Source organism: Pogona vitticeps, chromosome 3, assembly GCF_051106095.1.
Source record: "Pogona vitticeps strain Pit_001003342236 chromosome 3, PviZW2.1, whole genome shotgun sequence".
NCBI lineage: Eukaryota > Metazoa > Chordata > Lepidosauria > Squamata > Agamidae > Pogona > Pogona vitticeps.
The window spans coordinates 123,777,030-123,794,820 of record NC_135785.1 but is presented as its reverse complement, the minus strand read 5'-3'; the positions used below and the strand labels follow the sequence as shown (position 1 = coordinate 123,794,820).

Sequence of the window (17,791 nt, the reverse complement as noted above, 5' to 3'; positions counted from 1 at the left end):
AGGCTGTTTTGGCATTGGAAAGATGAACGAAAATGGCCAACACTTGCTGGAGTTTTGCTGTTATTATGGTCTTTGTGTCAGCAACACGTTCTTTCATACGAAGCTTCAACACTGAGTCTTTTTGAGACATCCAAAAGCAGAGCATTGGCATCAGCTCAATTTGATCCTCACTAAATGCTCTAGCCTTCCTAGTATTATGATCACACACAGTTATCAGGGTGCTCATTGTGGTACTGATCACTCCCTGGTGTGTAGCAGAGTAAAACTGTGAATAAAGAGATTATATCACATGAAAAAGGAAGGAAGACCACATATTGACATCAGCAAGACTCGCAATCAGAAAAGTGAAGGAATTTGCCAAAGCGCTTGAGGAAACTCTTCCAGGCCTGGCTGATAAAAATGCATATGAATGATGGAAACATTTCAAGAATGCTGTGTATAACACCGCCTTGTCCACATTTGGCAAGAAGACCAAAAAGACAGCAGACTGGTTTCAAGCCCATTCGGAGGAGTTGATGCCAGCCATTGAGGAAAAGAAGAGAGCTCTACCAAGCACAAATCATTACCCTTTCTCCACTGTACTTGACAGTTGGTATGAGATATCAATGCTGATACACTGTATTTGGTTTCCGCCAAACGTGGCACTGTGCTAAGGACCAGATTATTTTTATTGTGTCCTGATACGTAAAACCATAAAATTCAAAGAGGGTGTACTTTCTTTTTCACATGACTGTACATAAGTTGTCTGGACAGAGCTTTTGCTTTGTTCTTAAGTTTCCTCGTGACAGTTTTAGGGATCAGGGATATCCTGCTCTATTCTTCCAATGGCAGCATAAGAATTTCTGCTCCATTGACAGATGTTTACAGGTCTGCCAGGAAATTACATGGCATCTGAAGAAGTGGACCTGGCCACAAAAGCTCACATTAAAATATAGCAGTTAGTCTTTAAGGTGCCACAACATTTTTGTCTTCTTTATTTTTTTCCTTTTGTTTTTGCCTGATATTTCACAACTATATCATTTCAGGTCCTCATATCTTCAGACATCTTAGGCAGTATTCAAATTATATAATCATCTAGCCATTATTAAAATTAATAAGTATGTTCATTTGTTCCCTTCATACATGCAGAATGATGTGTGCCAGCTACATTACAGGTAGCTTAGGACATACAAATTCTAAAAGCACTGCATCATGCTACATCTCATTTTCCATTAATCAGATTTGATTATCCCCAGAAAATTTCCAAGACATCCAGAAAATAAAACAATTTCTCCATTTTGTACAGCAGCAAATAATGGTCATAACCATATTACGGAGGCTGTGAAGTTGCAGATCAGTTCCCTAATGCAATCAAGTTTGTTGCTGCCTTGCTTATTTGGAGGCAGAGTGCCATATAAGCCATTTGCCCATAAATTACTTTCTCAACAAGGCTTCACTTGCTGCTGTGGAAAACACTTATCTTCTAATGATCTTTTGCTTAATGGGGCAGTAGTACAGTACTCATTATCTACCAACAATTTATGCTGCTTCAGATTTCAAATACTGTAGATGCATATTTTGTTTCAATATAAGAATAAATGTTTTATGCTTTTACACAGATTTCAAAGCCACATATTTCTGGATACAAAAGAAACATCGTATTGATATTGCTACTATTAAATATTGGAAAGTATGTTTGCAAGAATTCTCTGGAGCAGTTAATAGTGTAAGCTATGGGAAGGGCAACTTCATCCCTCATCTAGCATGCTGCAAGACACCAACATGGATATGTTCTAAAAAGGCTATTCTTGGGCAATCAAGTAAAGATGAGTTTTAAATGGAAACATAAGACTACGTCCAGACAGAAGCCTCCTAGCAATGTCCATCAGGACTCTAAAGGCACTGTGTTCCTAGTCTCTTCTACATTTTTTCAATTTTCTGTGAGAGAAAAAAAAGGTAGGAAATGTGAGACTGCGCAATAAATGCAATAAATACTTTACTTTATAAAAAGCCATAGCACAATAAATCCCTGTGCCATGAATCTTTTTTTTTCCTAAAAACAAACTGATACATACTTATTTGGGAGAGTGAGATAATGTATGTTTTTCTTACCTTAAAAAAAACATGCCACCCTTCTAATAAGCTTGGAACTGGGAAGAACTGTAGCCTTTAAATCTAGGCCATTCAGAAAGTCAACACACTGAACATCCTCCCCAAAAAGATAAGGACCATATCCACCAGAAAGACCACTGTTAACAACTGTTAGTGACCCATGACAATGAGTGAGGGGGCTGCAGAAGTGGGATTTTCACACACACCTGTCCTTTGTCTAACAAGCCTATTCAGACCAGGGGGAAGTGAAACCAACTTGGAGGATATATCAGAGGTCTCCTACCAACCAGACTGAAGAAGCCACTTAGATGAGTAGCAAAATGTTTCAACCTAATAAGAAATAAGTCCCCTTGCCATGACTCAACTTTCAGATAACCTCACCTGGATGACTGAGAATCTTCACAGATATACTGAAAACTGAATATGGATGAGCAACAGAGTGAAATATTCATGGAGGGTTTTTACTGATGGCATTATTTTCTTGCACATTTATTGTAATGACACATGTACACATAGTTTTTCGTTCATGTGTTCACACAATAGAAAAACGTGACTGGCAATTATTCCTTGTACTTGCAACCCAATATAGTCTAATATCACTTGTGTTTATGTGCATACTCCTTTCTGGACAGAAGAGAGATGTGTATAAGGATAATGTACATTAAAACTAGCCTTCGTCATTTGATTAAATGGCTCCCTGGGGATATAATCTATTTGCATATTTGGACGAAGCATTAAATATTTTTCCAGGCACACTCTTTCAAGATCTCATACATCTTTTGTTGACTATGAATATAGGTTCCATTTGTGTGACTCCTCAAGTGTGCAGCTTGGCATGCAGCCTTCAACACTATATTGAAGCTCTGTGATTCTATGTATTTCACTGTTTCACTATTCTTCACATTTTTGACACACAGTAAATCTGTTGCTTTTTGCCTGGAAAAGCAAAGCTGCAATGTAAACATTAAGTCAAAGGTACCTATCAGATTTTTTAAAAATGCCATATAAGATTAATAAAACTTTGGAAATACATTCCAGTAGTAAATCTGAAATACTGGGGGAAAACAGTAATTTCAGCAGTATTTTTCAGAGCAATCACCTATTTGTTAACTTTTTGGCATGTTCTCGGATATGCAAGTTAGTAAATTGCAGGTTTCATTGAAAATTAGTGGGACACTTATGTCTTCTGAAACCCTTGGTACAATTAGCACAACTTCAACATTCCAAGGGCTTCTTAGTGCTAATAACTTTTAAAAAATAAAAAAAATTTTTATTATTTTTATTATTTATTTTATTTATTTGATTTATATCCCGCCCATCTGATACATCTATACCACTCTGAGCGGTATAGATGTACATATGCTTCTCTTGCAATCACTGCTTGGATAAGCATAATTTAAATATAAAACAGTGATATATATGGAGTACACAATACACATAGCCATCTGTGTTCTTACCATGGTGCAGCTTGCCTGATTTTAGACCCTGGACTTAATTGTCTGACTGAAGGTGGAGAGATTTAAATGTCTATGTCCTTCACTTGAATGGTGAGATAATAATAACTGCATGCCATCAAGTCAATTCTGATTTACAGCAATTCTTCCCAGGGTTTTCAAGGTAGAGAATATACAGAAGTGGTTTACCATTCCCTTCTTTTGGAGGCACCCTAGGACTGCTCTATAACTGCTACAGCCTTGATATTTTTGATGAAATAATCTGATCATTAATAGTTTCATGTTTTAAACTCACTTATATAATACCATCAATTTAACTTAAAAGAATAACATGGAAGTTTGTTTCTGGTGCCCTGGGTTCTGAATATATTTGCCTATAAACACCACTTTGTGTTTATTTTAAAGATAATATGTTTTAAGGGATAAAATTAACCCCTATAACTCTGAACATGCAAAAACAGTGACTCCCAGATTACAGTATCTTGTTTTGAAAAAGAAAGAAAGGATGCTGCAGCTATTAATCTATGGTCCAGGAGCTGTTCTCTGCTGCCTCATTACCTGCACCTCTCGGAATGGCCATGCGAGCCACCTACCTTCGGTGCTGCTGGCCTGGGACTAGCCCTGATGACACTACTGGTCATACAAAAACTTACAGGAGAAGTTGCTATGAAGACTGGTCTCTTATGGCATGAGGAGCACTTAGTGACTAGAAAGGGTGGTTGTCAAAAGGTTCATAAGGAGTAATAGACGGTTGACCCATGTAGGCAGGAAATGGAGGAGTCTGAACTTGAGATATTTTATTAATGTGTAACAGAGGGGTATCTACCACAACTTCAGTGGGCTCCAACGTCTCCCACTCGTTAAACTTTCTGTCTATTTGTCCATATTCATTAATGATGTAATTCTGCTTCAAAACGGGGGAGCCAGGCCAAAACACTCCTTGTTGGCGGGCACTCCTTACCACGCAAATTGTCCCACAGTAGGGGTGGCGAGCCCAATCCCCTTCGGATGGAGGCTTGTTAAAGGTCGAGTTGGGGTGTACCACCTTCCTCCAGTGATCGCACCCTCATGGGAAGACCATTCTAAGGTTTCCTGGATCACAACACCTCCTTGTCTCGTTGTAGGATCTGGCAACAGTCCTCCCACTTTCAAATTCGGGAAATCATCTATTAAGCTTTTCACTCCTTTCGCCTTTACCTCCTCTTTCTCTCTTCCTTTCTCGCTGGTTACAACTCGAAACTCCTATGCTTCTCCTTCCCTTTTTATGTCCTCCTCCCACATATCCAGCCATTGCTCCTCCCTCTTATTCTTTCCTTCCTCATATAAGCAAACTTCTGTCTTAACCCTTTCTTGCCTCTCATACACCTCTGACTTCCCCTTTTTTTCTCCTTTCTCCTCGGTGTTCCCTTCAATGGGAGGAGACGGTGCACTAGAAACCTCCTGTCCTTTACAGTGGTATAAGCCTTACTTTTCCCTCAGCACAGAATCACGTTTGGTGGGGCAGAAGCCCCATGGAGGAAAATAGGAGACTGTCTTTTCCGTTTGACTGGATGTTATAGTGTCACTCCAATGACACTGGGACAGGGTGGGGGGGGGACAAGAACTAAGCTGGACTCAAGTCTTCCTCCCCACAATACATACCCTGCTGCTTGCTTTGGTTTTGGTCCCATGAACCACCCTTTCCCTCCAGTCATGATTAGGACCAGCTGCCATGTATATGCAGAGAACAGAGACCCCTAACAGTGATGTAAAGAAGTGAAGCCTAGCAAAAACAGTGTCACACCTTTTTTCCTAATGCTGTAGCCAAAGTCCACTTGTTAATGTATCCATTATAGAAACCAAGCTTCTTCTTGTCCTTTGTTCACAGAATCACTACACCCACTGTGCTATAGCAGGTATCATGTTGGAAATAGGACCGGGAAGACCTGTGCTCAAATCTCCACATGGCCATTAAGTGCACAGGGTCATCTTGGGCTAGTAATTCTTTGTCAGCCTATGATCCTATGTTTTTGTGAAGATAAAATAGCAGGGGTGGAGGAGGAAGAAATGGATTAAATATAGCAAACTTATGAAGGCACATTTAAGTGAGTCGAATAATAATTCCACCTGGGTCAATTTTATAGTCACTACCTCACAGTGGTTCTCTATGAAACCACACCCATCAGTACCTTGAGAAGATCCTAAGAAATGAACCTGGGACTATTTGTCAGGTCAGTACACACTGCTACATCAGTGAGCTACAGAACAAGATGGAGGGCAGTCCTTCTTGAATACATAATTGTGATGTGCCCCTCGTGTGTCCGCAGATTATTTCACTAGCCTGAGGCCCAGGACACGTTCTCCTTTTACACTGCCACCAGCTGATCTCTGTCAACAATGTTTAATTAGAAAGATTGAGGTCCATGCTGAGTGTAAAGTTGAACCAAAAAGGTTTATTGGTTACAGTTCACATAAACAGGTTCTTCTTCAAAGACTTTAAAGTATTCAGTGGTTTTGTAATAACTTGTTTCACACTTAACTCTCTATAAGTTCCACACTCTCAACTGCCTCCCTTAACTTCTGACTCTCTAATTCTGGCTCCACCTCTCAACAGTTCCCATTGATACATGCAAATAACCTCATACATGAGCCAAAGCAGGGTGAGCGCTACAATAATAATAGTAATTGTATACCATCAAGTCAATTTGGACTTGTGGTGACTCTTTTCAGTTTTTTATACGTAGAGTATGCAGAAGTGATATACAATTCCCTTCTTCTGGAGGTGTCCTGGGGCTGTAATGCTTGCCTGAGGACAAACAGGTTGGCTCTTCTTGGAGGCACAGGGAGGAACTGAACCCCCAACTTCTGGCTTCGCAGCCAGATACCTAAATTACTGAGATGTTCAGCTAGCTTCTCTAATACACAAACCTTCATTCCCCCAATTTTGTATTCTTATTCTTAAAATTGAGGTGGATATGAATCATACAGATATTGTGCAGCTTGCTTATGTTTATTCAAATGCTAAATAATTAGGTTAGTAAGAGCATTTTTAATAATGGAGGACAGTAGCATTTTTAGTATGAATTAGTGGCTTTTAAAAGTAAATCAGTGAAGCTGTTGAAAGTATCTTTAAAAGCTAGCTGTGTTTCATAAGCATCGTAACTATTTCTACAAAAGTGCTTCCAGCAGATCATAATTCATTATATGTTATAAATACTAATAATGATAATGATAATTACAGTACTTATCCAGCTTTCTTCAGCACTTTACCTTTCAGCTGACTTCAGATTACAGAGGAAGTAAATATACCCACAATTTAATTAAGTGCTTTGTCAAGAAAACAGATGTTCAATTTTCTGTAATTATGGATTAAATCTTGCCATTTAGGTATGCCAAATGATTACTACTGTGTTAAAACTGTTATTGAATGGGTATCTCAATTACATCTGAATTATTAAGAACTTGTATACAGTAGAAATGTGGATTGTGTATTTCAGGGTGTAATCCACTCAGTTGGGTGTTCTATTATCCTTAGTGAGCTCCATCTGATACCACATGATTGGACTGATTGTGCAGTGGGACGTCCCCTTGTTCTCCTCTCCCTTGAATTCCCTCAGTACACCTGAAATCTGTTCCAAGGGGCACCCCAGTCCTCTGAAGTAGATTTGTGAGGTCTATAGAGGGAAAAGGAAGACATCATTCCACTTGCAATTTCTGTTCTCCTAGTGAATAGATAGCACTGCTGTCAACAACAACAAACATCTCTGCTTCTAATCACTGGTGGTGGTGAAAATATCTCTGTCTCTTTCATCACTGAAGCTGTAGTTAGGGGTCATTGGAGTGGGATTTATGGTAGATTGATTGAATGTTCTTCGGCCTATGGCATCCCTCAGCCAGCTGAAGCAAGAGGCTTGCAGAGCCTCTTTAGGTAGCTCTGGCTGGGGCCACTCCAGAGCTTCCATCCCGGTCTCCCCCTCTTTGTCTTCTCCCCCCCCCCCATAACTGCACACTACCAGCAGTTCTTCCTTTCTGCTTTCTCCTTCTGCTTTTATACCTTTGAGGTGTCTGCCCCTTCCAGCCTTTTTAGCCTTGGCACTATAATGCCTTGCTGCTCCTGGAAGATTCTTTGCTCTTTTGATACTCAGATCAGGCCCTTCCCAGTAGTCTCACATCCTGCACCTCCAGAGGTGATCAAGAACTTGATCCTACTACCAATAGAAATGGGATATGAACCAAGTCTAGCAAGTTTTAATTCTTTTTTTAAACCCATGTTTTGAGTAAAATTATCAATCATTATCACCGCTTCGTGTTTTTTAAATTTCTACTTCTGTATTTTGGGAGTTTGGATGGGGATAAGGATAAAAAAGAACTGCCAGCCTTTTAGATCCATGGCCTCTGTACTATACATGCAAGCCAATTAAATGCCAGCGACTGTTAAAAACACCTCAAAAGGGGGTTTAAGATCTTGTTTGAGCTTCTCAGTTTACAGATTCTGACAAAATCTGTCTACATTAATCAAAGTGTGAAAGTATGAAACTGCATGATTTAGCTGAAAGCTAGTAATTTGATTGCATTTATGGTTTTGTATATGATTTGTGGTGACCTCATAATGACCATATATTCTCACACATGAGAGCCAGCATACCAAGAAAAATTCAGCTGCCTGGGGCTCAGAAAAGAAAAGTTTTCAGAGAAAGGAGTAAAATAAATGTTGCTGTCTTAGCAAAGACCAAGCACTTTACAGAATTTTTCTCTGCTTCAACAATGGAAAACATAGAAGCTAATGATGAAAAACCAGTTCCAGATCTCCCAAGTACATCTGCAGAAAATGAGAGTAACATAAACAAATCAAGATATTGAAGATGATGGATCATCACATCTTACAGATACTTCAAATATGGACAGTGAAGCACCTTGATGTGGTTTCCTGTCAAAGAAAAGAATACGTTCTTTTGTTCAAAAACAGCTATGATACAGTATATCAAAACAATAATGACTCTCATTCCTATCCAGAATTTCATACCATCATCAATCAGGTCAAGGCAAACTGGATGGGTGTTGTTATTATTTCAAGAATTCCATGTTTACACTACTCACGACTATAATGAGAAAGTGGCTCCTGTACATCCCATTGAAGGGTGCTGTTTTTTGCTTTTATTGTACTTTGATGCCCAGATTATGTGACAGATTTTCCAGTGAGGGTGGCTTTCGTAACAACTGGAAAAAAAGCAGAGAAAAAGAATGAAAACTCATGAACAAAGCCAGGACCACAGAAGCCACTGGAAATGGTGCGGCTAAAAAATATTGTAAATAAATAAATAAATAAATTATGTGCTGAAGTTCAATTTTTCAATGTAGGGAATTTTTTCATGTTGATAGAGAGTTGGAAAAAGAAGTGCAGGAAAACAAGAAATACTAGCCTGAAGTATCTCACTGTATTGTGGTTGTGACAATTAGGAGGCCTGGCATTTAGGGGTAGTGAAGAGATCTTGGAATCCAAGCATAATGGGAATATTTTAGGAATAATGAAACTGATTGCATAATTCGATCAATTTCTGATGAGTCACCTTCAAGAATTTAACTGTCTTTGAATAAATTGTTCTGATGAGGGCAAAATATGTTAAGAATTATATTGTGGCATAACTGAAAACTGCCAAGTACTCACTTTCCATAGATTCAACACGAGATCTGGTTCAGGTTGACCAGCTGACAGTCATTGTGCAGTATGTTGTTTTGGGAAGCTGATAGAAAGGTTTTAAACTTTCCTGCAGACTTGTTCTCACAAGGCTGAAATTCTTGCTGCATCTCTGCTAGAATTTCTAGAAGAGGAAGATAATAATTCTGAAGACTGCAGAAGGCAGTCCTACAACAATGGAAGCAACATGTCCAGTCACTACAGGAATGCAAGCCAGACTTAAGAGTAAGAACCGAGAAGCAGTTTTCATTCCTTGTGCTGCTCACTCATTGAATCTTGTTGGACAATCTGCTGCCTCTTGCTATGTTGAAGCTGTTATTTTTTTAAATATTTTTTTTGGTGCATCAACTCACAGATGGGCAAATCTAATGAAATATTTGGAAGGGAATAAAAGAGCACTAACCAAGAAGTCCCTGTCAGACACTTGTTGGTCAGCAAGAGCTGATGCTACTAAAGCCCTTGTAAATGGATACAACTGCATTCAAAATCCCCTCAGATATACTGAATATGACTTGGAGCAAACATCTAAAGCAAGACATGAAGCTCAGATATTGGCAGTTAAAGTGGATTGTCTTGAAACTGCTCTGATGGCCGAGATCTCAAACTTAATTCTTGAACAGTTCAACAGCACACAAAAAGCTATTCAAAGAGTTGAAGCTGACCTGAAGAAAGTGGTGGACCTAATTTATTCTCTGGATAGGTTTTTGAACTCTCACTTCCAGATAGGTATTAAAAGTTGGAAGTGGATGCCAGAAACCTCTGTGGCAACACAGACTACAAAGCAACTATAGGGAGGCCAAGGAAGAGAAACAAACATTATACAGTAATGTGAAACCAACATCAGTCTCAGAGGAAGTTGTCCTTTCCTCGTGAGAAGAATTCAGATGTGGAACTTTCAATTTCATTTTAGATTAGTTGTCTCTTGCCTTACAAAAACGCAGAGTAGCATACCAATCAGTGTATGACAGGTTCAAAGTCAGTCAACTTATGCTGTCTACCTGCTGCAGAGATAAGTAATTTATCACTGCTTTTCCCCGCAATTTCAGTAAGGTGTTCGTAGATGAAATTGTCCAGGTTGCAGCCTTTGCCAAGCTCAGTTCATGTCTCACTCCATCTTAATAGTCTTAGAATATATTGGAGCATGATGTTCATTAGTTGTTCAAGACAGAGATCATTCAGTAAATTGGCACTAATAAAGAATTATCTGAGAACCACGATGACCCATGAAAGACTATGAATGTAGAGAGCAGTGCTCTAAAGAGAAGAGAAAGATTTTGCAGGTGCCAAATGTAGAAAGACTTTTTGTAGATATTCTAGTGTGATGCATAGGTTGGTAAAATGTACTGTACTTGGTTGGACAATGTCATCGAAGCTACCAGCATGAATTTGAACAAACTGCAGGAGGCAGTGGAAGGCAGGAGGGTCTGGTGTGCTCTGGTCCATGGGGTCATGAAGAGAGGGACATGACTTAACGACTAAACAACAACAACAACTGTACTTAGCTTAGATAAATTTAAAACCTTTTCATGGACAGATCAGAGTTTATTTTGGTTGTGTAAATTGTCAAATTAGCCATTGTAATCTATGGAAACTAAAGAGTACATAGCAACAAAGCTTTTTTTTTTTTTTTTTTTTTGCAATTTGTCTTACCTAAAAATCTACTTAAGAGTTTTGCTGGCATTTATTAAAATATATAGATGTATTTACTTCAGATATATAATTCATTGAAGTTTTCTCTGCATTTACAATTTCCAATGGCATGCAATAAATGGACTCTGATATGTAAATTTGGTGATTTGCCATGTATTTTAATTCCTGTGTATGAGGGCCTGCCAAACCTGAAGTCCCCCCCCCCCCAAAAAAAAATCTAAATCCAGCCCTGGTACTAGGATGGGCTTTTAGAGCCTCTTGGAACATAAACTGCAGCACTCCAGCCAAGACTCTGCTCAAGACCTGAGTTCAATCCCGGTAGCTGCCTCAAGGTTGACTCAGCCTTCCAGCCTTCCACGTTCAGTAAATTGAGTATTTAGCTTGTCTGGGGGGTGAGCAATGTGTAACCTGCCTAATTAAACATTGTAAAACATTCAGAGGGTATTTTAAGCTGCATGGGGTGGTATAAAAGTAGCACACTTTGCTTTGCTTTGTTAGTGCTTTTGGCATGGTGAGACAAGGCTCCTACAACCCCCCTGAGAGATCTCTGCTCTGGCACAAGAACGAGATGACATTTTAAAATATGGTTTTTGCAGGTTGTGAAAAATAGAAACAATAAGGCAACAGTTATTACATTTCTCAATATATTCTCAATGTAGCCAAAAGGGAACAAATATTGAAAATGTAATAAATAAACTCTGATGTGTACATTTGGTGATTTGCCTTGTATTTTAATACCTGTGTATGAGGGCTCATCTGAAGTGCCCCCCCCCGGTCTAAATCTGGCCCTGCCAGCATGAGGGCAGGGCAGGCAAAGGCAGGACAAAGCCTCAAATGGAAAAGTTTTCCCAAGAGAACACAAAAATCGACCCATATACCATGTGACTACCACATGATTTCTAAATTGATTCCATTTATAACAGAGCTTATTGTGAAGCAAATGTAAATATAAACAAGCCCCAAGTCTTACATGAGAATGTAGATAAATGTGTGTCTCAGGGTGTCTCTCTTGTGTAGATATATCCATAGAGAAAATCTTCCTGTTTCTTTTGATTTGGGTTCTTTGATTTTTGTATTTACCATGCACATAAAAGGGAAGTCTCCTTTGGGTCATTCATTTCATATTTCTCCGTTCATGTTTTCTGACACCCAGAAGTCCTAAAACCTTAAAAAGAACTCCAGGAAAGCAGAGGCAACTGAGAATTAGTCTACTTCAAACAGAAGGAACAGTGCCAGAGAAAGAAAAATCATGATTAGAACTTTGCAAAAATACTTGACTCACCCACCCACCAATCAAAAAAAGCAGCAAAGAAGAAATAGCAGTATGAATTCAATGCCATCCATCCAACACAACACAGACCCTCTGGATCTGGGCAACACAATAGAAAAATGGCAAGAAGGCAGCCAGGCAGCCAGGCACTTGCTCCATGGGACACAGACAACCGCTCAACAAAGCAACCAACAACAATGCAACACCAGGAACAAATGAGAAATGCCAATATAGACCAGTGGCATTCTGGGCAGACACACAGTCTACCCCTCCTTGCCCACACATCCCCACAGAAGAAAACAGAACAATCTCCCAAACCACAGCAATATATGCACTTTTAACAGGGGATTCCAGAGTCTGGGAGCAGAATCAGAGACCTCCTGTGTCTCCACCAAACACGCATGTGAAGGTGGTGGGACTGAGAGAAAGGCTTCCTCTGATGATCTTGACACTTGGGCAGGTTCATAAAGGGAGCTGCGGTCTATGAGACAGCTTGAACTCAAGCTGTTCAGGGCTTTACTGGGTGAATTGTGTCTGGATCAGCAGCAAGCAGAGCTGCTGTAACAATGGGGTTATGTGATCCCCGTAACCAGCTCCATTTAACAATTTGGCTGCAATGCTTTGGACCTGCTGAAGTTTCCACAAAGGTAAACCCACACACAGGATGTTACAGTTAGCCAGCAGAGATGTAACAAGGATATGTGTCACTGTGGCCTCTCCAGGAATGGGTGTAGCTGGCATAATAGTTTTACATGTGCAAATCCACTCCTGGCTACCACCAAAACCTGAGATCTAGATTCAGAGACAAACCCAAAAGCATTCCCAAGCTGTGCACCTGTGTTTTCAGATCTGCCTTTTTACTGACCAGGAGCAACTCTGTCTTGTTTGGGTAAAGTTTCAGTTTATTCACCCTCATCCAGTCCATACTGACCACCAGACACTGAACTAGAATCAAAGCATCTTACTTAAGACTTACATGGGAAGGAGACATAGAGTTTGGCTGTCATCCACATACTGATGACTAGAGGAAAGATTTCTAGGATAGGTCATCTTTTTTCTGCAACCTATGCTTGAGTTTATGGGTATGCTTGAACATGTTTAGAGGTAATCTGGTGAGAAAGGCCAGATTACTCATAAATATGTTTGAATTTGCTTATGGGTTAAAATGCAGATTGCAGAGAAAATATTAAATGTCATCAAAAACCTCCCCCTGCTGATGACACTGACCACCTAAACTCCAGAGAACCTCTCCCACTGGTTTTGTGTATATGTTAAGTAGCACAGGGGACAAAATAGAACTTGGATGGACTCCACAGGCCAGCAGCCAGGGTGTCAAAGAGGAGTCTTGCAGCACCTCCTTCTGAGTTCTTCCTCGCCATGAAGGACAAGAGGAAATCCCATACCAGAGAGACAGCCTGTAAGGATACCATGATCGTCAGTATTGAAAGCTGCTGAGAGGTCCAGCAGAAACAACAGGGACACACTGTCCTGTCCAGTTCCTGGTGTAGGTCATCTACCAAGTTGACCAAAGCAGTCTCTGTCCCATAACCATGCCAGATTGAAATGGAGGTAGATCATCCATCTCATTTAGGAACCTTTGGAGCTGAAATGACATGATCCATTCCAGCACCTTCATGGATTGCGGCCTTGTCATGGCGAAGGGACTTGAGTAATTCAGAGAAACTATGGGCTATGCCATGCAGGGACACCCAAGATGGACAGGTCATAGTGGAGAGTTCCGAATAAACTCAATCTACCTGGAGTAGGAATTGGCAAGCCACTCCAGTATCTTTGCCAAGGTGCCCCATGAATAGAAAGAAAAGGCTAAAAGATATGATGCTGGAAGATGGGACCCTCAGGTCGGAAGGCGTCCAACATGCAACTGAGGAAGAGCAGAGGACAAGTACAAGTAGCTCCAGAGCTAATGAAGTGGTTGGGCCAAAGCTGAAAGGACGCTCAGCTGTGGATGTGCCTGGAAATGAAATGAAAGTCTGATGCTGCAAAGAAAAATACTGCATAGGTACCTGGAATGTAAGATCTATGAACCTTGGTAAGCTGGACGTGGTCAAACAGGAGGTGGCAAGAATAAACACTGATAAAATTATTTCAATATGAATCCAAGGCAGAACTTCAACATCACAGGAATCCAAGTTTATGCACCGATCACCAATGCTGAAGAGGCTGAAATTGACCAATTCTATGAAGACTTACAACATTTTCTAGAACTGACACCGAAGAAAGATGTTCTTCTCATTATAGGGGACTGGAATGCTAAAGTAGGGAGTCAAGAGATAAAAGGAACAACAGGTAAGTTTGACCTTGGAGTTCAAAATGAAGCAGGGCAAAGGCTAATAGAGTTTTGTCAAGAGAACAAGCTGGTCATCACAAACACCCTTTTCCAACAACACAAGAGGCGACTCTACACATGGAAATCATCAGATGGGCAATACCATAATCAGATTGATTATATTCTCTGAAACCAAAGACGATAAACTCTACACAGTCAGCAAAAACAAGACCTGGAGCTGATAGTGGCTCTGATCATCAGCTTCTCATAGCAAAATTCAAGCTTAAACTGAAGAGAGTAGGAAAAATCAGTAGGGTAGTCAGGTATAATCTAAACCAAATCCCTTATGAATACACAGTGGAAGTGAAGAACAGATTTAAGGAACTCGATTTGGTGGACAGAGGAGTGCCTGAAGAACTTTGGATAGAGGCAGCAACAAAAACCATCCCAAAGAAAAGGAAATGCAAGAAAGCAAAGTGGCTGTCCAACGAGGTCTTAGAAATAGCAGAGAGGAGAAGGGAAACAAAATGCAAGGGAGATAGGGAAAACTACAGAAAATTGAATGCAGACTTCCAAAGAATAGCAAGGAGAAACAAGAAGGCCTTCTTAAATGAACAATGCAACGGAATATAGGAAAATGATAGAAAAGGAAAAACCAGAGATTTGTTCAGGAAAATTGGAGATATTAAAGGAACATTTTGTGCAAGGATGAACATGAAAAAGGACAAAAATGGGAGGGACCTAACAGAAGCAGAAGACGTCAAGAAGAGGTGGCAAGAATACACAGAGGAATTATACGAGAAAGATTTGGATATCCCGGACAACCCAGATAGTGTGGTTGCTGATCCTGAGCCAGACATCCTGGAGAGTGAAGTCAAATGGGCCTTAGAAAGGTTGTCTAACAATAAGGCCAGTGGAGGTGATGGCATTTCCAGTGGAAATATTTAAAATCTTAAAAGATGATGCTGTTAAGGTGCTACATTCAATATGCCAGCAAGTTTGGAAAACTCAGCAGTGGCCAGAGGACTGGAAAAGATCAGTCTACATCCCAATACCAAAGAAGGGCAGTGCCAAAGAATGCTCCAACTACCGTACAATTGCACTCATTTCACACGCTAGCAAGGTTATGCTCAGTAGGCTTCAGCAGTATGTGGACCGAGAACTCCCAGAAGTACAAGCTGGATTTCGAAGGGGCAGAGGAACTAGAGACCAAATTGCTAACATGCGCTGGATTATGGAGAAAGCCAGAGAGTTCCAGAAAAATATCTACTTCTGCTTCATTGACTATGCAAAAGCCTTTGACTGTGTGGACCACAGCAAACTATGGCAAGTCCTTAAAGAAATGGGAGTGCCTGACCACCTTATCTATCTCCTGAGAAATCTATACATGGGACAGGAAGCAACAGTTAGAACTGGATATGGAAACACTGATTGGTTCAAAATTGGGAAAGGAGTATGACAAGGCTGTATAATGTCCCCTGGCTTATTTAACTTCTATGCAGAATACATCATGCGAAAGGCTGGACTTGAGGAATCCCAAACCTCCAATATGCGGATGATACCACTCTGATGGCAGAAAGTGAGGAGGAAATGAACATAAAAAAGCTCACACTGAACTATATCTCTTTGGCTTGAACATATCAAACTGCTTCTGCTTTTGTTTTATTATACACCACTTCTATGAGCAGATCTCTGGATCCGGCCCATAGTGTTTTTTTTAACATTTATCTTGTATTTACTAAGAGTCACTTGTGATTTTTTTCTAAAGAAAAGCACTATACAAACAAGTGTAAAATATAGATGTACTCTGAATTCCAACAGTGACTCTGGGATTTATATTTAACTGGGCAGAGAAGTTATTAGCTTAATTAGAGCAGAAAGAATGTTACTAAATTATTTTCACCATTCAGCTAAGGAAACGGTTAATTATATTAAGACATGATTTGACATAATATGGTATGATCTAAAAGTAAATGAAAGATTCAGAAAATGTGACTACAATTACTTGCAGTACAATTCACTGTGTGTGAAGTATATATTGTGTAGTGGGACTTTATCCTACTGAAGGTAGGACTGCAGCCCTAACAATTCCCTCTATGTAACAGGAAGATTAAAGTGTTAGATGTTAAGATGTTATATCTCTTGACATCAATTCTTTATGGAATTCAATTGTTAAAAAACCTCCAGTTTATTAATGTGGGATATTGTATTTTTCTATCCACAACTCAAAATGCCAGGAAATAGCCCAATACAGTCATGCCCCGCTTGATGATTACCCCGCATTATGACGAATCCGCTTCATGACAAAGTTTTTGCGATCACAAAACGATGTTTTAAATAGGGTTTTTTAGCTTTGCGATGATCGGTTCCCTGCTTCGGGAACCGATTCTTCACAAAACGATGTTTTTTTAACAGCTGATCGACAGCTTCAAAATGGCTGCCGGCTTTCAAAATGGCCCCCACTGTTTTCTAGGGACGGATTCCTTGGTATACAAGCATAAAAAATGGCCACCGTATGGAGGATCTTCGCTGGACGGTGAGCTTTTAGCCCATTGGAACGCATTGAAAGGTTTTCAGTGCATTTCAATGGGCTTTTTAATTTCGCTTTACGACGTTTTCGTTCCACAGCGATTTCGCTGAAACGAATTAACATCGTTAAGCGAGGCACCACTGTATTCCTGCACAATGTCATTCCAACATAGTTGGAAGGAAAAAAGATTCCACTCTTATATAGCAAAGGGCAGCCTGAATGTTGATGATACCAATGTCTGCAGACAAGATGGTCTGTGGCATAGGTTCTTAACTTGTGGTCCTAGGGCAGGGGTCTCAAACTCAATTTACCTGGGGGCCGCTGGAGGCAGAGTCTGGGTGAGGCTGGGCCGCATCAGATTTTCTGCCAAGCGGAGCAAGAGCCCAAGGGAGCTGCCCAGGAGTTTCCTTAGCCCAGCTGGGGCTCCAAGGAGGAGGAGGGGCACGTGAGCCCTCGTTGCCGGCCATAACCTCCTCCAGCTCCTTCTTCACTACTACCAGCAGCAGCAGGATGAAGAAGCAGAGAAGGGAGGGAGCGCCAGTGACCGCCTAGCCAGGGGGAGGAGGGCACGACATTTAAAAAACCCCTCTCAGAATTCGCCTTGCCAAAGGAAAAAAGCCCTCCCCAGTACCCGCAAAATTAAACAGAATGGGGCGGGGGCCTACAGGTTCGTGCGCATGCACACACACAAACACACACACAGGGAGATGTCCGGCAACCTTACTCTGAGGGCCCCACCTCAAAAAAGGCGCACTCAGCAGCAGCAACTACCCCACCATGACAGGCGGGCTGGTTGGCAGGCTGCAGTTCTGGATGGAGGGTGCAAGAGGCGCAG

The 17,791-nt window shown here is 40.6% G+C and overlaps 1 long non-coding RNA gene across 1 annotated transcript; it reads right to left on the bottom strand.

Moving 5' to 3' along the window:
- Nucleotides 1-4,859: 4,859 nt before the first annotated feature.
- On the bottom strand, nt 4,860-17,630 carry LOC140705836 (uncharacterized). The gene is made up of 3 exons (XR_013543688.1): nt 9,190-17,630; nt 8,622-8,741; nt 4,860-7,198 (listed from the first exon to the last, which is right to left on the bottom strand). It is a non-coding gene; the product is annotated as an uncharacterized LOC140705836 (long non-coding RNA).
- Nucleotides 17,631-17,791: the final 161 nt, after the last annotated feature.